General features: G+C 36.3%; 2 long non-coding RNA genes across 2 annotated transcripts; both read left to right on the plus strand.

Moving 5' to 3' along the window:
- The first annotated feature begins 6664 nt into the window (after positions 1-6664).
- On the plus strand, positions 6665-9644 carry LOC132098494 (uncharacterized). The gene is made up of 3 exons (XR_009422941.1): positions 6665-6758; positions 9165-9201; positions 9521-9644. It is a non-coding gene; the product is annotated as an uncharacterized LOC132098494 (long non-coding RNA).
- A 217-nt stretch (positions 9645-9861) lies between these two features.
- LOC132098495 (uncharacterized) lies at positions 9862-12637 on the plus strand. The gene is made up of 3 exons (XR_009422942.1): positions 9862-9979; positions 12176-12362; positions 12549-12637. It is a non-coding gene; the product is annotated as an uncharacterized LOC132098495 (long non-coding RNA).
- Positions 12638-25095: the final 12458 nt, after the last annotated feature.

The following is a 25095-nucleotide window of genomic DNA, read 5'->3' on the forward strand; positions in this document are numbered from 1 at the left end:
AGTTTGTAATGAAAATGTGCGCATTGAATTGATTCAGTTGTGTTCAAATGACATCTCTATGCTTGCATATGATAAATATTATTTTAGAAATTAATAATAATTTTAGTTTAACATGGTATACTTGTTCAGTGATAACTATGAAAAAATAGATAGCCATAACAGTCTTATGAAGTACTGTACGACATTGTATCCGAATGCAGATACGAAAAATGTTGTGATTGTTACAGACACAAATACAAATACTGGCTGTTACATGCAAATTTAAATTTGTAATGTCATAATAGTTTTGACAATTCATATATGTAATTGTTGCATAAGGCTATGAATTAATTTTAAAAAATGTATGTCTTTCATTTACACTAGCCTGTACCACGAGTAGTCGAGTAACTTGAGTATTTTTTTTATAAAAAAATCGACTAGTATAAATCAGTAGTCGTGCAACCCCTACTAAATACAATGGCAAGCAGTTTTATACACGAGCCATTTGGCATTCGCATTTTCCATTTTGACCCATAGACTTTCTTAGCTATAGTTGCACGTACATATAGAGCAACGTGTTTCCACTTTCAAAGTGTATGGCAATATTTCAGCTAAGTCAAACAGTTAAACGATGCTTTAAAAGTTTAAAACTTACCAGAGCAGGCTTCCAGCACTCTGCTAGTGGGGGAGGGGCAGTGTGAACTACAGTGTCTCCAGTGACCAGGGGCGGATCTACCGGGGTGGCATGGGGTGGCAAATGCCACCCTAAAAGAAAGTCTTGCCACCTCTGCTGCCACCCCAGTTAGCAGCAACGAATTAAAAGTTATGGCCAATTTGAAAATTTACGAGCGCGAATCTCCAATGTCCGACTGCAGTGAATGCAGCAGCAAGAGAGGACGACAGAGCGGCACGAGACTCTAGACAGTATGCAAGAGACTGATTTGTTTGGAAAACTTTCTCAGTGCGCGCGAAGCGAGGGAACCATGAGACACAGAAGGAAAGAGGTAAAAATTGATTATCTATCTTTCAAGAAATTAAGCTTTAATGAAAGCACAAACTTTAAGATGATAATAAGCTAACTGTGGTGTAGTCTACTACGTGATACGATACCCACTTTTAAAAGCGTGAGGATAAGTAACAACTTTGTTTTGTGTCAGAACTTTCACACTTTCATTAATAAATTCACCCTGTCTGTGTTTGCAAAGCGGATTGAATCGCGAAATTCAGTCACAAATGGAACTTGCTGTATAAAGCAGAACGTCACGGAATTCGGCCATTTTTTAATGAATAAATCAAAAGTAGAGCTGTACATTTAATCGCAGAGAAAAGAAAACTAAAGAAAAAAAAAAAATAAAAACAGGCATAAAGTTGGCTTGATGTTAGACGTTCGAGAGTCTCAAATTTAGGGACCGTCTCTAAAGTTACATGCGATATTGGTATACACTTTTCTAACGTCAGTAGCATTTGAGGAGAATGACTTGCAGTCATAAAAACAACTGTAATTGTTCAGTTGGGTGTCAGCTATAATGCACAATTGAATTGAATGTTTGATATTTATTCAAATAAACTATATGTAAATTATGCTACTTTTTCACATGGGCTCAAACGCAAATTTGAAGCTCAATAGCATTTGAGGAGAAAGACTTGAAGTCATAAAACAACTTTTCAGCTACAATGCACATTTTATACATTTTTAATATATTAAAATAAATTATAAATCATTTAGGTAAAAACAAGGTCCGTTTATCACTTTCAGGCACATTCCTGTGAAAGTTTTTTTTTTTTTTTCAGGTTCCCTTACGAAAATTACCCATGGTTTTAACAATAACACCACAAATCATCCTTAATATTTTTTGATGTTGTTGTTGCTATAAAAACAGACCTAAGAAATCAATAGCTTTTAAAATGACTTAAAATGCATTATATAAAAAACAATGAGGCAATAATGATTGGTTAATAATAGCACTGTTAAAATACATAATGTAGGCAAATACAAAATAATCAATTTATTTACGTTATTACAAATGCCTGCAAAGGGAGCCAAATGCCATGTAATTGCTGCTGTTACACTTACAGGACAATCAAATCCTTGTTTAGGCTACTGACCAAACATTTAATTCAAATATTCACTTCCTCTTTTATTTTTGGCCACCATTTTGCTATAGATGACACAGCCTTTATAATTTCTTCAACAAAAAATGTGCATATCACAACCCTTACAAAAATAAACCACGGTTTTATCCTAGTTAAACTGCTTAATTTCATTTTGCATGATTTCTTTATGCTTGAGACTATAAAATAAATTAGAGTCATAATAAAGTTATAGCCAAACAATGTGACTTGTATGCTAAATGTTATCTTGTTAATATTGTCTGTATTCTTCGTTATCGTCAGTAAACTCCTCATTTATTCCTTATCCTCCTCTTGCACTTTGTTTTACGTTTAGCACCACCACATCTGTAACACACACACTGATCAAGAGTTTAGCGCTTTAATGTTCACATCATTTTGGTTACGAATAAAATGTCATGCATAGACTATCTTGTCTCTTTGCCATTAAATATATATTTATTCACACTCTTTCTTTCACATACTGAAAACCACTTCATGGACAAACATGATTAGAGATCTTTAATCGTTGTCAGAATTTTTTCTTTAAACAGAATTTTCTGTTTTGAGTGAATCGTCGATTTGAGTTTCCCTCTCATCTGGTCATTCTCTTTCATATTTAGTTTTCTTTTTGTTTTCCTTATTCATGATATATTGTTTTCTGTGAAAACTTACATCACTATCTGCATTAACAAATAATGTGACCATGGCAAGAGTCGATTTTTTTAAAGACAAAACATGGGTCGCTGTCATGAAATACTTAACAGTTTTCCTTTGCTAAGGGAAATGTTTAAGGGACTTAAGGGAAAAACTGAAGGTGCTTTATGCAACCAGAACCTGGGCAGCTTTTTGTGTGAGTGGGTGTACCTGACCTCAATGGTGATGATGCAGATGTCAGGCTAGCAGTGTCCTGGCTACTGCCGCCATTAAACTGTTTGTTTGGTAGGGACTTCTGCATGATCTTCAATGTTGCTCTCTTAAATCTGTTAGACTTCTATGATTGACCAAATCATTCTGGAAATCTGGGTCTTCATATTGAATCACAATCTTGCCATCCAGATTAAGTTTAGACCTCAGAATTGACTTTAGGTCTTCCACGCGTTCTGGCAGCTTGTCAATCACCAACTTCCTGATCTCATCTGCTGCCAACACAATCCTGAACAACATCCTGAATTTGTAAAACATAGAAGGTAAAGAACTGAATGTGCATTTAAATGAGATTATGAAGATACAACAAGTTGGTCATGACAGTTTCACCATTAATTACCTAGACCAGAACTAGTCAACTTCAGTCATCGAGGGCCACTGTCCTGCAGAGTTCAGCTCCAACCCTAATCAAACACCTGCCTGTAGCTTTCTATTGATCTTGAAGACAATAGCCGCTTTTCCACTGTCAGGCCAGTGCGAGCCAGTGCTTTAAATGGACTCGGACCTGTAGCACAGAGGCCAAATGAGCGCTGTGTTTCCACCGTCAGGCCAGAAGCTCACTGGCACAATTTACCCCAATATATTCTCCCCAAAGGCACAACTTACCAGGTGCAAGTTGTGCCACGAGACCAACTTTTTTCCCCAATAGCTATATTTCTGAAACAATTTATTTCAGATCCAAAGTTATTGTTCTCAGGGATGCACCACATCCTGAAATACATGTACATACTTAAGTTGGAGGCATTACTGTTAAGGCCTCATTTTAAAGTCACTTTGAGTAAAAACTGGTGTGGCGTGTAACACGAGGGCAGTAAGGGGGGTTTCTCAAAGAATTATAATTAACAAGATGGTAAAATTTGCACACCGACTACGCCACTCTGGGAAATTTGCCCAAAGAATTTAGAATAAGCCCCAACTAAAGGCATACACAGGTTCGTATCACCAAATAGAGTCAGAGGCATGGGTCATCATACAAAAATATAGTTTATTAACAATTTTTTAAAGAGAGCATAAAGGATATAAGGCACTGTTCAAGTTTGGCAAACCTTTGTAGCAAGCCACCCGCAGATACAGGACCACTGCAATTCACTGTGCGCACACACTCACACACCCACTCACACAGGTGTAAATACCAAACACTGCACACGGTGAGAAAGACACCATCACCCAATAGGAATCCTCTGCCCCTGGTGCTCAGGCCCTGACAACACACAAGAGATACAATAAATAAATCAAATATGAAAAATAATAAAATATGAAAATAAATCAAATATGAAAAATGACCTTGATGGCTGGAAAGATTATTAATGCCCAAAAGAGACCAAATCTTAGAAGTAATAAATTGAAATAAACAGTTGGCTAAACCTCAATGTCAATGGCGGCCAATATACAGAGAGATCAATAAAGGAAACAAAACTTCAGTTTGTTGAGCAACTTAGCGCAAAATAAAACAAAAATAAAGGAAGGAACTATTCCAGAAAATAATTAGAAAATAAATAATTCAATCTTTAGAACCAAAATCAAATACAAATGAAAGCAAATAGAGGAATCAAATGGATGAAAGTCCTTGTAGTTAATATCAGTTAGGCAACCAGCTACGTAAAGACCAAATCAAAATAAACAAATCAACCGCGATCCCGAGTTGTAGTTGAATCAGTTGATTGTTGTGAACAGGATTGCAACAGGATCGAAACAGGACAGCACTGCGGCCGTAAAGGAACACGGAGCACCCCGACTGGAATGCAGTTATAGCTCTTTACGGGTCTATAACCAGGGCCCGATCGTCGAGGACAATTTAACCATAGCTTTCTCTGGAGGGCAACTCAGGTTTTTACAACTTTTCTAGTGTTCACATCCAGCACACGCATCCAATGCATGCAAACAATAACAGTAGCTCATGTCACGGAAGACAATAGCACACGCTCTAGCGGTGTCGCCTCAGGTGATCGCATCCGGGTTCCCAGAAGCAGTGACAGAGCGCGTTAACGACGCAGCGAGTCAAAACGTTACGCCTGATGAACGGCAAATGCGTTGCTGTTTTAAAGCCCAGGGGCACCAATGATAGGCTAGAATGGCCATCAATCTCAATGATGAAAACAGAAACGCCCTTCCTGCCACACTGGCACAACCTTGCATTGCGAACAAACCAATTTATCTGTCTGCTCTGAATCAGCTTACTTTCTTTTTGTTCCAAATTATTTAAAAGTGAGTAGCTAGCACCTAGCATGATTAAAAGCTAGCATCAGCTTTCACATTACATGACACAGATCTTTGATCCATTTATCATATTCATATTTCGTTAAAGGAAGTAGTAATTACCACTCTAGTTCAGCTGTTATAATTAATGCACATTAACCCCTTACCGTGCTTTTACCACAGTAGGTCTATTGTGGTATTTTGTAGTTGTTGTAGCACAGTAACCAATTCAATTCAATTCAAATTTTTTTGCTATCCTAGGAACTACCAAAAGTCCAGCGTTTTGTGACCTTAGGGAGCGTGATGGATTGTAGCGTGGTAGAAGGCTAGTTAGGTTCGCAGGAGCTAAACCATTTAGGGCCTTATAGGTAAGTAATGATCATTTGTAACTGATACGGAACTTAATAGGTAGCCAGTGCAGAGACTGTAAAATTGGGGTAATATGATCATATTTTCTTGACCTGGTATATAGCTGAGTATCATCAGCATAACAGTGGAAACACAACCCTTGCCACACTTTCACCACAGTAACTGCAGTTCTACTGCGGTAGTTTACAGTTATAACACAGAAACTGCATCGCTTATGCTTTTACCACAGTAACTGTAGTTCAGTTCAGTTACAATTACCGTGATTTTCATCCATTTTATGTTAAAGGACAAAATACTTAATTACATTAACTCAGATCGCATTCTCCTCCTCCATCTACAATCCCTAAAAAAAATTCAACCAATGGCTCTTTTAAGAGTCAGCTCTATTACTCTTTTTCTCTCTCTCTCACACACACACACACACTTTCTCTCTCTCTCTCTCTCACACACACACACACACACTCTCTCTCTCTCACACACATACTCTATTTTAAATTTCAATATGTGCTTTATTGACAATTGTTACAATATATTGCCAAAGCCTAGTGTTTACACTGAATTTAGAACAGATATATATGCAACAAAATCTGCATGTATATACATTCAAAAAGTAAAACAAATAACATTTTACAATTCTACAAACAATTTGTAATTCAATTTGGTGTGTGTATGGGTGGGTTTGTGGTGTGGGTGTGTGTTTGTGCATTTGTGAGTGTGTGTGAGTGTGTGTGTGTGTGTGTGTGTGTGTGTGTGTGTGTGTGTGTGTGTGGTCCCAAAAACAGTGTGGGGCCATTTTGCTGGACCCCACAAAGATTATGATTGGAATGAATAGAAAACGCTTTGCTGATATGTCTAGTGCAGAAATCTGAGTTTGGCCCACAAGTGATGAACAAAAAAAAAAGTGTGTTTAAGTGTGCTAATATTTTGCCCCCCTAACTCGCTTAATGGTATTGCACTCTCACACACTTATACACACTATAAGCCAATGAAAGGCATGATTGTTTGTCACGTGGGTCAGTACCACGACACCGGGCTACGCACGACATACAGTACATCTTTTGAAGAGACGTGAAGTGTCGTGATGATGACGTTGGACATCGTTAACGGTCGGAAGGTTCCATAAGGGAAAAATGTCTTGGCTGGAATAATCTATTATCATTCGGAATACTGAATATAAGGTAATATACCGAATGTTTGTAACACATATGCTATGAATAATGAAGAAAGCAACAACCTAGATTACTTAAAAAAAAACACATTTCCTGTAACTTCTGTATTTTGTTATAGAAAGTAGTTAGGACTAGCTGCGGGCCAGCAGTCAGCCCGCCGTTATGACCCTGCTAGCTCAGCTAGTGTTATCATCTTAGTAGCAGCTAGCTAACATTTCAACCACCCAAAAGTCTCTAGTTCCTGGGTAAAGTTTATGCAGTCAAAACTGGCCATTGTTAGCGTTAGTGGCCGCTAGCTAGCAGACAGCTCTTCTCTGTCACGGTGCAGTGACGCACTACAGCGCGGGCGCCTCATCTCACTCGCTCTGGTTAAATAGTGTTATGCTGTGTTCACACCAAATGCGAATAGAGCGTCAAATTCGCGTCTACCGCGTCTAGTTTGCCGCTTGACCATTCGCTTCATTTGCGCGTGAAATTAACTTCACAACAAGACGAGAATTCGCGTCATGGGAGTTCACGCAGCATTTTCAACCGCCATTTTTATTCAGATAACTTTCTAAATATTACTGTTATCGTGTCATGAAATGTAGTTTTAAAAGTATTTCAGGCGAGAATGTAGTTGTTTTAAACTCAAATATGCGGTTTATTTATATTGACAGCGTCTATTTAAAAAATGTGTTTCGCCGATCTCGGAGACGTGAGCTCCACATGATCAGCCGGAGCTCTGTCATCATGTATCCGCCGAGAGCAGCCTCACCTCGGCTAGATCTTCTGACATTTGCCGCTGGCTCTGATGTCTCTTTAGTGGTTGAAGATAAAATATAATTTGTTTGGGTAAAACGAAAAGTTTCTTATCTTTGGCCTTTATTCATTAATATGTCTTATACACACACACACACATATATATTTATAGGTCCTTTTTATTCCTGTCTCTATAGAAATATGAACTTTTGTCATATAGATTCGGTTGACTGCTCACTGACAGCATCAGTCGTTCCTCCTTGTTGAATGAGTGACTCCTAGCAGGCTCCTGATTGGTTAACGGGGCGCGAATTGATGCCAAAGTTCAAATTTTTCAACTCGGGCGGCAGACGCGAACTCGGGTCAAACGCTAAATGCACAAAAAGCACCATTAGCGCGTTTCGCGCGTCAATTCACGTTAACGCGCCTTTGCATTGACTTAACATTGAAATCATTCGCGCCAGACGCTCTATTCGCGTTTGGTGTGAACACAGCATTAGCCTTGGCATTCGTTAGTGTTTTTATTTTATTAACCGCTAGTTAGCATTATAACTGTAGCTTACTGTCTGCCTGCTAGTTTTATTAGCTCACTATTCACTACCTAGCTAGGGTCTAACATTATTAAATAAGGAGTTATTGAAAAAATAATTGTTCATAAAGACCTAGATCAATCGACTATGACCAGGCATTGACATTAAATTTATTGTCTACTCGTCCTTCAGACAAGCAATACTCTCCCCGTGTCATGTCGAAACCAGAATATGGTTAAACAGTAGCTCCATAAAAAATGCTTGTAATTTTTTTTGATGGCACAAAGGTTGTTGGCCAGGGAATTAATGCCATCTAGAAAAAAAATGGCAACTCAATTTCATGTCACAGCCCATTAAAAGAAAAAAAAACACACACACACATCCTTGTTTTTGTTACTTTGTGAGACCCCATGACTGGGACATCACTTGTGGGATCCACCTTTTCTAGAAGAGGTATGCTTCTTAAAAAAATCACTCAAGATCAGAACACACTCATAAACACAAATCACACTTGATAATCTCAAATTTGAGAACTTTTGCACAAATGGGCTGTCACATGAAATTGGCAGTTTCTCTTAAATGTGCCAATTAAATTCAATGTGAAGTGAAATCACATTTACAACATGGCACTTGACAAAATCTGCAAATCACTAAAATTATTGTGCCAATATGTTTGACAAATTTTTTTCTAATGTATAAAATCATCATACCCTGTCAAAATCATTACCTTTTGTCACAATATACACCCTAGAAATTAAAATAAATTAAATTAAACCTAAATTTTGCCAGCTGTATTTACACATTAAAATCTACACATCAAAATAAAATAGCATTTACAAGAATTCATAACAATTTTCAATTTAATTAGTAAAAATACCTGGTTTGGATAAGTGATCAACCCCTTAGAGTAACCAATATAAAAATATATATAATTTTTTTGTTTGTTTCTTCAGGACAAGTGGACAAGCATTAATGTCAATCCCTGATGATTCAGATTATTGCAGAAGTCTTTAAACAGTTGTACAGAAAACAAAATGTTTTAAGAAAAGAAATTGGGTGATTTGAGGATGGTCATTCTGTGAGTCACATCAGATTAAATTGTTCAACTGCACAAAAATCATATTAACAAGTTGTTTGTCAACAGGTTTGAAGAAATTGCTTTGGCACTGCAGATGCATAAGGTAAGTACAGTTCAAGTAGTAGCCAAATTGAATAGTTGAATTACAAAATACAGTATACTGTCTTTTTGTATTCTTTTGAGTAACTTAACTTCACTGTAAAAGTATTTTTATTCTAGTAAAATGGGCAACTCGCAGTGAGAGACTTGTATGTATACACAATGGAGTTGCATGAAGTTCCTGGAATATCTAATTTGGTTTGACAGTGTTAATGTTGGACATGTTCCTAATATAATAAAATGTTCAGAAATTTAGTTTTTTTGGTGTATCACATGTAATTAATAATTCGTTATAGCTTAAATAGTGCATTTAAATTATTCAGCACAGGTGGAAGTCACTATGAAGAGGTTGCGACTGAAACCGGAAGCTGTAGCACTGCAACATGTGCATAGTGCCACTGACAACACATGTTTTTTGGAGGCACGACACATAAATCCAATAAAAGGCAAGTTAACATGAAATGTTTTACAAAATATTTGATTCGGCACAATTCTGGATTATTTATGTATATTTTTGTACAATGAATTTAGATTGCCTTTACTGTCAACAGTGGTTACACCGTGCACTTGCAATCTTGCCACATCAGATGTGATATCTTTATGCATTTTATGTTGATAGCTCGTGGTGTGTTTGCCCTGTCCCCATTTCAAAAAGGGGATTTTGTTGTGGAATACAGAGGAGAGTTGATAGACTCTGCTGAATCTGAAGCTAGGAGGAAGAAGTATCATCCATCACAGGCAGTTTTTATGTTTGACTTCTACTGGCATGGCAAAAAATGGTGGTAAGAATCTAGTCTGCATTCAAGCAGGTTACTTTTTCAATAGCATACATGCATCCTTCAATAACAATTTCACTTTTTCAAAACTCTGGGAAAAAAAGTTGAACTGGTTATCAACCATATTATGTACAATTATGAACAATTGAACAATTATGTATGATCAGTAGGGATGCATGATCATGATTTTTCATTGCCGATTCCGATACCAATTTTTTTACAAGTAAACTGGCCGATTCCGGCTGGCTTTTGGCTATTGAAAACAATAACCATAACCATCTGAAATTAATGGCACAGTAAGTAGCCTAGATTTAATACAGACATAGATGGTACAGACATCAGCATTTAGCTTTTGTTTTTGAATTGGGTTGAAACTACAGAGAACTGGCCTTAAATTAAAAGATTAACTGTAACCATGTGAAATTAAAGGCAACAACTGCATAGTTCTACAGTCCTAACAACACAATCAACGCACATTCAATAAGAGCTTTCTTAATCAGCATTCAGTATTTTTTTTAGTTTTTAAATTTGGTTAAAAAAAAGTCTTTACCAGTGAGATTAAATAAAAATACAATATATATAAATATAAATACATTATTCCAAAATGTTAAAATCAAATAATGTTGGTGTGAATAAAACAAAGATGCAACGTGTTTCATTCATCCAATTTAAAAAAAAATTAGGGTAATGATTTATTTACTTGAGCCAATGAAATTTTTTTAAACTTATTGTCTCAAGTAAAAAATATATAGATGTGAATCATTACCATTAAAATGTTTTAATTGGATGAATGAAACACTTTTTCAGTGTGCCAAAGCAGGTGATTTTTAAATCAAATTAAGTCTATGTAATTTTAAGGTAAAATAAAAATAATCATCCTAATGCAGAACTGATGTTTACTTCTGGCTTTTCAAACGTGTATGCAAGTTGTACTTTACAAAAAAAAAAAAACATTTCAGTCTTGTCACAGTTGAGTCCATTTGTTTCTCATCCAACACGTGAGAAGTTGAGCTGAACATCTCTTCATTGTCTACACGTGTGCAGGGCGCGGACAGGTACAGTATACTCGCGCAGCCTTAGTGAGTGTGGGGAAAGAGGCTCTTATTTGTGCGCCAGTACACCAGCTGCTGTTTACTTCCTGCTATCTGTGCCTCAGACGTGTAGCTCTGCACTTCCAGTGCTGAACGGTTGCCCGTGTCCTGCGCACAGATTTCGAAATACTTCCACACAAATGACATAGCGAACGATTACAATGTAGTCTGTGCACGCGGGTGCACTTTCGGAAAAATCGGCCAAAAAAAAAGACCAAAAAGCGGCTGATTGCCGATCGCGTATTTTAAGCAAAAACCATCCAGTTCCGATTTATGGCCGGTCAACCAGTGCATCCCTAATGAACAGCGTTAAAAGGGAACACCAACACAATTCTTTAACTGGTCTATGTTAGGGCTGGACGATTATGGCCTAAAATCAATACCTCGATTAATTGAACATTTTACCTCGATTACGATTAATGAATGATTATTTTGTTTCTGTTTTTTTTTTTTTTTGCCCTCATAGTTTACTGACAAGATTTGTACTGTAAATATGATTGACTATCAAAGGTGGGATATTTTTTCCTATTGAAAGAGCGATCTGACATCATAGCTCACTATCAGCAGTAGGGCTGTGCCATATGTGGAAAATATCTAATTGCAATTTTTTTTTCTACATATTGTAATTGCAAAGTCAAACTTCAGCTCAATAGTGTCAACAATGTGCAGCACACAGTATGAATATCATTACCCTACTGCAAAAAAAGCTGACATTCTTACAGTTTTAGTTAAACAATTTTTTTTTGGAATTATTCCAATAGGAATTAATGTTATTCTATTGGTTGCCTTCTGCCATATTACATCCCACCAACAGAATCCATCCAATAGACACCATTATAGGTTACATTAAAACCAATACAATTCCCATTAAAACCGGCGAGTGTGAACGGCTCGTCCATGAAGCGTAGCGTGGGGAAGAGAGGAGTGAGTATGAGAAGCATAATCAAAAGTTCCTTCTCCGAGATAACACAACCATTGTTTTTTGATTCAACCACACATAAAAATCATGTGACTTTGATCTCAAGCATATATTGAGCTATAGAAAAGCATTCATATTCTTTTAGGTCCTGTATATTATTTGTATTTATCATATGTTTTTGGATTCCTTTAGCATTGATGCTGCTGTGGAAAATGGATCATTGGGGAGGCTGGTCAATGATGACCATGTTAATCCTAACTGCCGGGTGAAAAAAATTGTTTCAGATGGAAAGCCACATCTAGTCCTGTTTGCTTTTCAAAACATAGAGAGAGGAGATGAACTCACATATGATTATGGCGGAATTGATTAGCCTTGGAGGGTAAGGTATACTATATTACATATATAATACATACTATAATACGTGTGGGTTAAAAAAAGTTACTTAAAATTTTGTTGTTATCTTTTCCATTGTAATATTACAATGGCTACTAACTTTCCTAGCAGAGTTGACAACAGTTGGTTGCTAGAGCAATGATTAAAGAATTGACTGTGATCAATGTTTTAGGTTGATGAAAACAACAACAAGGAACTGGTGGAAAGTTCCAACACAAGGGTACAACACACCAATGAGGTTTCCCCTTCAATTCTGAAGGTGAGTCTTCTTGTTTGGTGAACGTGCCAATACACTTTCACTATTCAAGTGGGAAGCAGCGATCGTGTTGTAGGTTAATGTTAGTTAGTTTATTTTGGTAATGACAGATTTCTTCCATCACTTGGTCGTATGTTAGTGTATAAGTACATGTTTATACACACATACACTGGTCTACCCTTGTGGGGTCCAAATATCAATTCTAGAAATTCCGAATTCCTTTTCATTATGTCATTGTAAAAAGAAACATTCCTTTCAATTGGAGTTTCTTTTAGTAATGAAAAAAAAAACAGATTTCTTCCATCACTTGGTCATATGGTAGTGTATAAGTACATGTTTATTAGGTCTGTCACTTTTAGTTTGAAAATCGATTGCACAATCGATCGGACCAACCAAAAAAAGTTTCAAAAACGAAAATAGGGAATCGATTTTGACCAAATATGTACACTATTCATTTTAAAATAATTAAACAATTAAAAATATAGATGTAACAAAACTCACAAACAAACAGAAAAAGAAAATAAAGAATTCCGAAAGTGCAGTATGCTTTGCAAAAGCTAGACAGAAAATACCAGCAATTTTACGCGCCTATAAGACCCAGTGACGTCGAAAGCGACCTCTTATGCTGCGTTCAAACCAAACGCGAATAGAGCGTCTGGCGCAAATGATTTCAATGTTAAGGCAATGTAAAGAGGCGTTTACGCGCGTCTGGAGGTCTCGCGGCGAGGTACACGCGAATTCGCCTCATTCGCGCAACTAGTTACAGGAGATTCTGAGTTATGAAAAGGACCATTGCAAGCTGACAGTGACCGGCTTTTGTGGTGGAAAATTGGCAGTAATACCCCCACCTTGCGCAGCTGCACCTGAGTGTCCCTGGGACATCAGTGTGGTCAGAGCACGTCTTCTCAACAGCTGGACAGTTGAATAAAAAACGCTCTGCTCTGGACACATGGCCTGTTCTCAAGTCCATTTAAAGTTTCATTTTTTGAACAGTTGTTTGAAATGGATTGAATCATTATTTAAAATAATCTTGGAGATGTTTGAATTGCCTAAATCATAAATGCAGCCGGGTTGAAGCCTGCAGTGATGTTTTTCTTTTGTTATGGCAGCAGTCCCCTCTGCATATATATTTTTTCGAGAATGTTGCACTCCTGTTGCTGTATGTTATTCTGCACAAAACTTCATGCCAATAAATAATACATATTGCTGACTTGTGTGTTTCCAGCGCTCTCTTTTAGGTTTGTCTTTTATTTGACGTTGAAAAAGGAAACGTCTTTTTTTTTTAGACATGGAAAATCGATTTTACAATCGATTCAATGAACACTTATGTCTTAAAAAAAATCAAAAATGATTTTTTCACAAAAGTGACAGCCCTAATATTTATACACACATACACTGGTCTAACCTTGTGGGGTCCAAATATCAATTCTAGAAATTCTGAATTCCTTTTCATTTTGTCATTGTAACAAGAAACATTCCTTTCAATTGAAGTTTCTTTTAGTAATGAAAAAAAAACAGATTTCTTCCATCACGTGGTCATATGGTAGTGTATAAGTACATGTTAATACACACATACACTGGTCTACCCTTGTGGGGTCCAAATATCAATATAGCTGAGAAGCCTGCTAGAATATTCAATTTTCTATTCAAAATCAATGCTTTGAATTTTGTTCATTTGATGATCAAACATCGGATTTTGCACATGAATTGGCTGTGTGTTTTAATTAGTACAAACATGTTGTTCATGTTTTGGGTTAATGTTAGTTTCTTTTGGTAATGACAGATTTCTTCAATCACTTGGTCATATGGTAGTGTATAAGTACATGTTAATACACACATACACTGGTCTACCGTTGTGGGGTCCAAATATCAATATAGCTGAGAATCCTTCTAGAATGTTCAATTTTCTATTCAAAATCAATGCATTGAATTTGGTTCATTTGATGATCAAACATCGGATTTTGCACATGAATTGGTCGTGTGTTTTAATTAGTACAAACATATTGTTGTTCATGAGTTTACTGCTTTAGGGTTTGAATTCACAATTATTAAATGTAATTTATGTTACAGGTTGATGGTGGGCATTCTACCAATGTGACCTTTGAACACAACAACCAGGAACTGGTGGAAAGTTCCAACACAAGGGTACAACACACCAATGAGGTTTTCCCTTAAATTCTGAAGGTGAGTCTTCTTGTTAGGTGAATGTGCCAATACACTTTCACCATTCAAGTGGGAAGCAGTGATCATGTTTTAGGTTAATGTTAGTTAGTTTCTTTTGGTAATGAGAGATTTCTTCCATCACGTGGTCATATGGTAGTGTATAAGTACATGTTAATACACACATACACTGGTCTACCCTTGTGGGGTCCAAATATCAATTCTAGAAATTCTGAATTCCTTTTCATTATGTCATTGTAAAAAGAAACATTCCTTTCAATTTGAGTTCATTTTAGTAATGAAAAAAAAAAAACAGATTTCTTCCATCACTTGGTCATATGGTAGTGTATAAGTACATGTTAATACACACATACACTGGTCTACCCCTTGTGGGGTCCAAATATCAATATAGCTGAGAAGCCTTCAAGAATGTTCAATTTTCTATTCAAAATCAATGCATTGAATTTTGTTCATTTGATGATCAAACATCGGATTTTGCACATGAATTGGTCATGTGTTTTAATTAGTACAAACATATTGTTGTTCATGAGTTTACTGCTTTAGGGTTTGAATTCACAATTATTAAATGTAATTTATGTTACAGGTTGATGGTGGGCATTCTACCAATGTGGCCTTTGAACACAACAACAAGGAACTGGTGGAAAGTTCCAACACAAGGGTACAACACACCAATGAGGTTTCCCCTTCAGTTCTGAAGGTGAGTCTTCTTGTTTGGTGAACGTGCCAATACACTTTCACTATTCAAGTGGGAAGCAGCGATCGTGTTGTAGGTTAATGTTAGTTAGTTTCTTTTGGTAATGACAGATTTCTTCCATCACGTGGTCATATGGTAGTGTATAAGTACATGTTAATACACACATACACTGGTCTACCCTTGTGGGGTCCAAAAATCAATTCTAGAAATTCTGAATTCCTTTTCATTATGTCATTGTAAAAAGAAACATTCCTTTCAATTGAAGTTTCTTTTAGTAATGAAAAAAAAAAACAGATTTCTTCCATCACGTGGTCATATGGTAGTGTATAAGTACATGTTAATACACACATACACTGGTCTACCCTTGTGGGGTCCAAATATCAATATAGCTGAGAAGCCTTCTAGAATGTTCAATTTTCTATTCAAAATCAATGCATTGAATTTTGTTAATTTGATGATCAAACATCGGATTTTGCACATGAATTGGTTGTGTTTTAATTAGTACAAACATGTTGTTCATGAGTTTACTGCTTTAGGGTTTGAATTCACAATTATTAAATGTAATTTATGTTACAGGTTGATGGTGGGCATTCTACCAATGTGGCCTTTGAACACAACAACAAGGAACTTGTGGTAAAGTTCCAACACAAGGGTACAACACACCAATGAGGTTTCCCCTTCAATTCTGAAGATTGAGTCTTCTTGTTTGGTGAACGTGTCAATACACTTTCACCATTCAAGTGGGAAGCAGCGATCATGTTTTAGGTTAATGTTAGTTAGTTTCTTTTGGTAATGACAGATTTCTTCCATCACGTGGTCATATGGTAGTGTATAAGTACATGTTAATACACACATACACTGGTCTACCCTTGTGGGGTCCAAATATCAATTCTAGAAATTCTGAATTCCTTTTCATTATGTCATTGTAAAAAGAAACATTCCTTTCAATTGGAGTTTCTTTTAGTAATGAAAAAAAAAACAGATTTCTTCCATCACTTGGTCATATGGTAGTGTATAAGTACATGTTAATACACACATACACTGGTCTACCCTTGTGGGGTCCAAATATCAATATAGCTGAGAAGCCTTCGAGAATGTTCAATTTTCTATTCAAAATCAATGCATTGAATTTTGTTCATTTGATGATCAAACATCGGATTATGCACATGAATTGGTCGTGTGTTTTAATTAGTACAAACATATTGTTGTTCATGAGTTTACTGCTTTAGGGTTTGAATTCACAATTATTAAATGTAATTTATGTTACAGGTTGATGGTGGGCATTCTACCAATGTGGCCTTTGAACACAACAACAAGGAACTGGTGGAAAGTTCCAACACAAGGGTACAACACACTAACGAGGTTTCCCCTTCAGTTCTGAAGGTGAGTCTTCTTGTTTGGTGAACGTGTCAATACACTTTCACCATTCAAGTGGGAAGCAGCGATCATGTTTTAGGTTAATGTTAGTTAGTTTCTTTTGGTAATGACAGATTTCTTCCATCACGTGGTCATATGGTAGTGTATAAGTACATGTTTATACACACATACACTGGTCTAACCTTGTGGGGTCCAAATATCAATTCTAGAAATTCTGAATTCCTTTTCATTATGTCATTGTAAAAAGAAACATTCCTTTCAATTAGAGTTTCTTTTAGTATTGAAAAAAAAAACAAATTTCTTCAATCACTTGGTCATATGGTAGTGTATAAGTACATGTTAATACACACATACACTGGTCTACCCTTGTGGGGTCCAAATATCAATATGGCTGAGAAGTCTTCTAGAATGTTCAATTTTCTATTCAAAATCAATGCATTGAATTTTGTTCATTTGATGATCAAACATCGGATTTTGCACATGAATTGTTTGTGTTTTAATTAGTACAAACATGTTGTTCATGAGTTTACTGCTTTAGGGTTTGAATTCACAATTATTAAATGTAATTTATGTTACAGGTTGATGGTGGGCATTCTACCAATGTGGCTTTTGAACACAACAACAAGGAACTGGTGGAAAGTTCCAACACAAGGGCACAACACACCAATGAGGTTTCCCCTTCAGTTCTGAAGGTGAGTCTTCTTGTTTGGTGAACGTGCCAATACACTTTCTCCATTCAAGTGGGAAGCAGCAATCGTGTTGTAGGTTAATGTTAGTTAGTTTCTTTTGGTAATGACAGATTTCTTCCATCACGTGGTCATATGGTAGTGTATAAGTACATGTTAATACACACATACACTGGTCTACCCTTGTGGGGTCCAAATATCAATTCTAGAAATTCTGAATTCCTTTTCATTATGTCATTGTAAAAAGAAACATTCCTTTCAATTGGAGTTTCTTTTAGTAATGAAAAAAAAACAGATTTCTTCAATCACTTGGTCATATGGTAGTGTATAAGTACATGTTAATACACACATACACTGGTCTACCCTTGTGGGGTCCAAATATCAATATAGCTGAGAAGCCTTCTAGAATGTTCAATTTTCTATTCAAAATCAATGCTTTGAATTTTGTTCATTTGATGATCAAACATCGGATTTTGCACATGAATTGGTCGTGTGTTTTAATTAGTACAAACACATTGTTGTTCATGAGTTTACTGCTTTAGGGTTTGAATTCACAATTATTAAATGTAATTTATGTTACAGGTTGATGGTGGGCATTCTACCAATGTGGCCTTTGAACACAACAACAAGGAACTGGTGGAAAGTTCCAACACAAGGGTACAACACACCAATGAGGTTTCCCCTTCAGTTCTGAAGGTGAGTCTTCTTGTTTGGTGAACGTGCCAATACACTTTCACCATTCAAGTGGGAAGCATCGATCGTGTTGTAGGTTAATGTTAGATAGTTTCTTTTGGTAATGACAGATTTCTTCCATCATGTGGTCATATGGTAGTGTATAAGTACATGTTAATACACACATACACTGGTCTACCCTTGTGGGGTCCAAATATCAATATGGCTGAGAAGTCTTCTAGAATGTTCAATTTTCTATTCAAAATCAATGCATTGAATTTTGTTCATTTGATGATCAAACATTGGATTTTGCACATGAATTGGTCGTGTGTTTTAATTAGTACAAACATATTGTTTTTCATGAGTTTACTGCTTTAGGGTTTGAATTCACAATTATTAAATGTAATTTATGTTACAGGTTGATGGTGGGCATTCTACCAATGTGGCCTTTGAACACAACAACAAGGAACTGGTGGAAAGTTCCAACACAAGGGTACAACACACCAATGAGGTGTCCCCTTCAATTCTGAAGGTGAGTCTTCTTGTTTGGTGAACGTGCCAATACACTTTCACCATTCAAGTGGGAAGCAGCGATCATGTTTTAGGTTAATGTTAGTTAGTTTCTTTTGGTAATGACAGATTTCTTCCGTCACGTGGTCATATGGTAGTGTATAAGTACATGTTAATACACACATACAGTGGTCTACCCTTGTGGGGTCCAAATATCAATATAGCTGAGAAGCCTTCAAGAATGTTAAACTTTCTATTAAAAATCAATGCATTGAATTTTGTTCATTTGATGATCAAACATCGGATTTTGCACATGAATTGGTCGTGTGTTTTAATTAGTACAAACATATTGTTGTTCATGAGTTTACTGCTTTAGGGTTTGAATTCACAATTATTAAATGTAATTTATGTTACAGGTTGATGGTGGGCATTCTACCAATGTGGCCTTTCAACACAACAACCAGGAACTGGTGGAAAGTTCCAACACAAGGGTACAACACACCAATGAGGTTTCCCCTTCAATTCTGAAGGTGAGTCTTCTTGTTTGGTGAACGTGCCAATACACTTTCACCATTCAAGTGGGAAGCAGCGATCGTGTTGTAGGTTAATGTTAGTTAGTTTCTTTTGGTAATGACAAATTTCTTCCATCACGTGGTCATATGGTAGTGTATAAGTACATGTTAATACACACATACACTGGTCTACCCTTGTGGGGTCCAAATATCAATTCTAGAAATTCTGAATTCCTTTTCATTATGTCATTGTGAAAAGAAACATTCCTTTCAATTTGAGTTTGTTTTAGTAATGAAAAAAAAACAGATTTCTTCCATCACTTGGTCATATGGCAGTGTATAAGTACATGTTAATACACAGATACACTGGTCTACACTTGTGGGGTCCAAATATCAATATAGCTGAGAAGCCTTCAAGAATGTTCAATTTTCTATTCAAAATCAATGCATTGAATTTTGTTCATTTGATGATCAAACATCGGATTTTGCACATGAATTGGTTGTGTTTTAATTAGTACAAACATGTTGTTCATGAGTTTACTGCTTTAGGGTTTGAATTCACAATTATTAAATGTAATTTATGTTACAGGTTGATGGTGGGCATTCTACCAATGTGACCTTTGAACACAACAACCAGGAACTGGTGGAAAGTTCCAACACAAGGGTACAACACACCAATGAGGTTTCCCCTTCAATTCTGAAGGTGAGTCTTCTTGTTTGGTGAACGTGCCAATACACTTTCACTATTCAAGTGGGAAGCAGCGATCGTGTTGTAGGTTAATGTTAGTTAGTTTCTTTTGGTAATGACAGATTTCTTCCATCACGTGGTCATATGGTAGTGTATAAGTACATGTTAATACACACATACACTGGTCTACCCTTGTGGGGTCCAAATATCAATTCTAGAAATTCTGAATTCCTTTTCATTATGTCATTGTAAAAAGAAACATTCCTTTCAATTGGAGTTTCTTTTAGTAATGAAAAAAAAAACAGATTTCTTCCATCACTTGGTCATATGGTAGTGTATAAGTACATGTTAATACACACATACACTGGTCTACCCTTGTGGGGTCCAAATATCAATATAGCTGAGAAGCCTTCGAGAATGTTCAATTTTCTATTCAAAATCAATGCATTGAATTTTGTTCATTTGATGATCAAACATCGGATTATGCACATGAATTGGTCGTGTGTTTTAATTAGTACAAACATATTGTTGTTCATGAGTTTACTGCTTTAGGGTTTGAATTCACAATTATTAAATGTAATTTATGTTACAGGTTGATGGTGGGCATTCTACCAATGTGGCCTTTGAACACAACAACAAGGAACTGGTGGAAAGTTCCAACACAAGGGCACAACACACCAATGAGATTTCCCCTTCAGTTCTGAAGGTGAGTCTTCTTGTTTGGTGAACGTGCCAATACACTTTCACCATTCAAGTGGGAAGCAGCGATCATGTTTTAGGTTAATGTTAGTTAGTTTCTTTTGGTAATGACAGATTTCTTCCATCACGTGGTCATATGGTAGTGTATAAGTACATGTTTATACACACATACACTGGTCTAACCTTGTGGGGTCCAAATATCAATTCTAGAAATTCTGAATTCCTTTTCATTATGTCATTGTAAAAAGAAACATTCCTTTCAATTAGAGTTTCTTTTAGTATTGAAAAAAAAACAAATTTCTTCAATCACTTGGTCATATGGTAGTGTATAAGTACATGTTAATACACACATACACTGGTCTACCCTTGTGGGGTCCAAATATCAATATGGCTGAGAAGTCTTCTAGAATGTTCAATTTTCTATTCAAAATCAATGCATTGAATTTTGTTCATTTGATGATCAAACATCGGATTTTGCACATGAATTGGTCGTGTGTTTTAATTAGTACAAACATATTGTTGTTCATGAGTTTACTGCTTTAGGGTTTGAATTCACAATTATTAAATGTAATTTATGTTACAGGTTGATGGTGGGCATTCTACCAATGTGGCCTTTGAACACAACAACAAGGAACTGGTGGAAAGTTCCAACACAAGGGTACAACACACCAATGAGGTTTCCCCTTCAATTCTGAAGGTGAGTCTCCTTGTTTGGTGAACGTGCCAATACACTTTCACCATTCAAGTGGGAAGCAGCGATCGTGTTGTAGGTTAATGTTAGTTAGTTTCTTTTGGTAATGACAGATTTCTTCCATCACGTGGTCATATGGTAGTGTATAAGTACATGTTAATACACACATACACTGGTCTACCCTTGTGGGGTCCAAATATCAATTCTAGAAATTCTGAATTCCTTTTCATTATGTCATTGTAAAAAGAAACATTCCTTTCAATTTGAGTTTGTTTTAGTAATGAAAAAAAACAGATTTCTTCCATCACTTGGTCATATGGCAGTGTATAAGTACATGTTAATACACAGATACACTGGTCTACACTTGTGGGGTCCAAATATCAATATAGCTGAGAAGCCTTCAAGAATGTTCAATTTTCTATTCAAAATCAATGCATTGAATTTTGTTCATTTGATGATCAAACATCGGATTTTGCACATGAATTGGTTGTGTTTTAATTAGTACAAACATATTGTTGTTCATGAGTTTACTGCTTTAGGGTTTGAATTCACAATTATTAAATGTAATTTATGTTACAGGTTGATGGTGGGCATTCTACCAATGTGACCTTTGAACACAACAACCAGGAACTGGTGGAAAGTTCCAACACAAGGGTACAACACACCAATGAGGTTTCCCCTTCAATTCTGAAGGTGAGTCTTCTTGTTTGGTGAACGTGCCAATACACTTTCACTATTCAAGTGGGAAGCAGCGATCGTGTTGTAGGTTAATGTTAGTTAGTTTCTTTTGGTAATGACAGATTTCTTCCATCACGTGGTCATATGGTAGTGTATAAGTACATGTTAATACACACATACACTGGTCTACCCTTGTGGGGTCCAAATATCAATATGGCTGAGAAGTCTTCTAGAATGTTCAATATTCTATTCAAAATCAATGCATTGAACTTTGTTCATTTGATGATCAAACATCGGATTTTGCACATGAATTGGTCGTGTGTTTTAATTAGTACAAACATATTGTTGTTCATGAGTTTACTGCTTTAGGGTTTGAATTCACAATTATTAAATGTAATTTATGTTACAGGTTGATGGTGGGCATTCTACCAATGTGGCCTTTGAACACAACAACAAGGAACCTGGTGGAAAGTACCAACACAAGGGTACAACACACCAATGAGATTTCCCCTTCAGTTCTGAAGGTGAGTCTTCTTGTTTGGTGAACGTGCCAATACACTTTCACCATTCAAGTGGGAAGCAGCGATCGTGTTGTAGGTTAATGTTAGTTAGTTTCTTTTGGTAATGACAGATTTCTTCCATCACATGGTCATATGGTAGTGTATAAGTACATGTTAATACACACATACACTGGTCTACCCTTGTGGGGTCCAAATATCAATTCTAGAAATTCTGAATTCCTTTTCATTATGTCATTGTAAAAAGAAACATTCCTTTCAATTTGAGTTTGTTTTAGTAATGAAAAAAAACAGATTTCTTCCATCACTTGGTCATATGGCAGTGTATAAGTACATGTTAATACACAGATACACTGGTCTACACTTGTGGGGTCCAAATATCAATATAGCTGAGAAGCCTTCAAGAATGTTCAATTTTCTATTCAAAATCAATGCATTGAATTTTGTTCATTTGATGATCAAACATCGGATTTTGCACATGAATTGGTTGTGTTTTAATTAGTACAAACATGTTGTTCATGAGTTTACTGCTTTAGGGTTTGAATTCACAATTATTAAATGTAATTTATGTTACAGGTTGATGGTGGGCATTCTACCAATGTGACCTTTGAACACAACAACCAGGAACTGGTGGAAAGTTCCAACACAAGGGTACAACACACCAATGAGGTTTCCCCTTCAATTCTGAAGGTGAGTCTTCTTGTTTGGTGAACGTGCCAATACACTTTCACTATTCAAGTGGGAAGCAGCGATCGTGTTGTAGGTTAATGTTAGTTAGTTTCTTTTGGTAATGACAGATTTCTTCCATCACGTGGTCATATGGTAGTGTATAAGTACATGTTAATACACACATACACTGGTCTACCCTTGTGGGGTCCAAATATCAATATGGCTGAGAAGTCTTCTAGAATGTTCAATTTTCTATTCAAAATCAATGCATTGAACTTTGTTCATTTGATGATCAAACATCGGATTTTGCACATGAATTGGTCGTGTGTTTTAATTAGTACAAACATATTGTTGTTCATGAGTTTACTGCTTTAGGGTTTGAATTCACAATTATTAAATGTAATTTATGTTACAGGTTGATGGTGGGCATTCTACCAATGTGGCCTTTGAACACAACAACAAGGAACCTGGTGGAAAGTACCAACACAAGGGTACAACACACCAATGAGATTTCCCCTTCAGTTCTGAAGGTGAGTCTTCTTGTTTGGTGAACGTGCCAATACACTTTCACCATTCAAGTGGGAAGGAGCGATCGTGTTGTAGGTTAATGTTAGTTAGTTTCTTTTGGTAATGACAGATTTCTTCCATCACGTGGTCATATGGTAGTGTATAAGTACATGTTAATACACACATACACTGGTCTACCCTTGTGGGGTCCAAATATCAATTCTAGAAATTCTGAATTCCTTTTCATTATGTCATTGTAAAAAGAAACATTCCTTTCAATTGGAGTTTCTTTTAGTAATGAAAAAAAACAGATTTCTTCCATCACTTGGTCATATGGTAGTGTATAAGTACATGTTAATACACACATACACTGGTCTACCCTTGTGGGGTCCAAATATCAATATAGCTGAGAAGCCTTCGAGAATGTTCAATTTTCTATTCAAAATCAATGCATTGAATTTTGTTCATTTGATGATCAAACATCGGATTATGCACATGAATTGGTCGTGTGTTTTAATTAGTACAAACATATTGTTGTTCATGAGTTTACTGCTTTAGGGTTTGAATTCACAATTATTAAATGTAATTTATGTTACAGGTTGATGGTGGGCATTCTACCAATGTGGCCTTTGAACACAACAACCAGGAACTGGTGGAAAGTTCCAACACAAGGGTACAACACACCAATGAGGTTTCCCCTTCAATTCTGAAGGTGAGTCTTCTTGTTTGGTGAACGTGCCAATACAATTTCACCATTCAAGTGGGAAGCAGCGATCATGTTTTAGGTTAATGTTAGTTAGTTTCTTTTGGTAATGACAGATTTCTTCCATCACGTGGTCATATGGTAGTGTATAAGTACATGTTTATACACACATACACTGGTCTACCCTTGTGGGGTCCAAATATCAATTCTAGAAATTCTGAATTCCTTTTCATTATGTCATTGTAAAAAGAAACATTCCTTTCAATTGGAGTTTCTTTTAGTCATGAAAAAAAAACAGATTTCTTCCATCACTTGGTCATATGGTAGTGTAGTGTTTGAATTCACAATTATTAAATGTAATTTATGTTACAGGTTGATGGTGGGCATTCTACCAATGTGGTCTTTGAACACAACAACCAGGAACTGGTGGAAAGTTCCAACACAAGGGTACAACACACCAATGAGGTTTCCCCTTCAGTTCTGAAGGTGAGTCCAAGGGCTCTACACTAACCTTTTCCACTGGTTTTATTTGAGCTTTTTTAATTACTGCTGGTTGTTACTGACAGCATAGGGTATTTTCTATTAAAGGGGGGATGAAACACTCAGTTTCTGTCAGTCTCATGTCAATCTTGAGAACCCTATAGAGTAGTATTGCATCCTTCATATCTCCAAAAAGTC

The sequence above is a fragment of the Carassius carassius genome, chromosome 22 (assembly GCF_963082965.1).
Source record: "Carassius carassius chromosome 22, fCarCar2.1, whole genome shotgun sequence".
Lineage (NCBI taxonomy): Eukaryota > Metazoa > Chordata > Actinopteri > Cypriniformes > Cyprinidae > Carassius > Carassius carassius.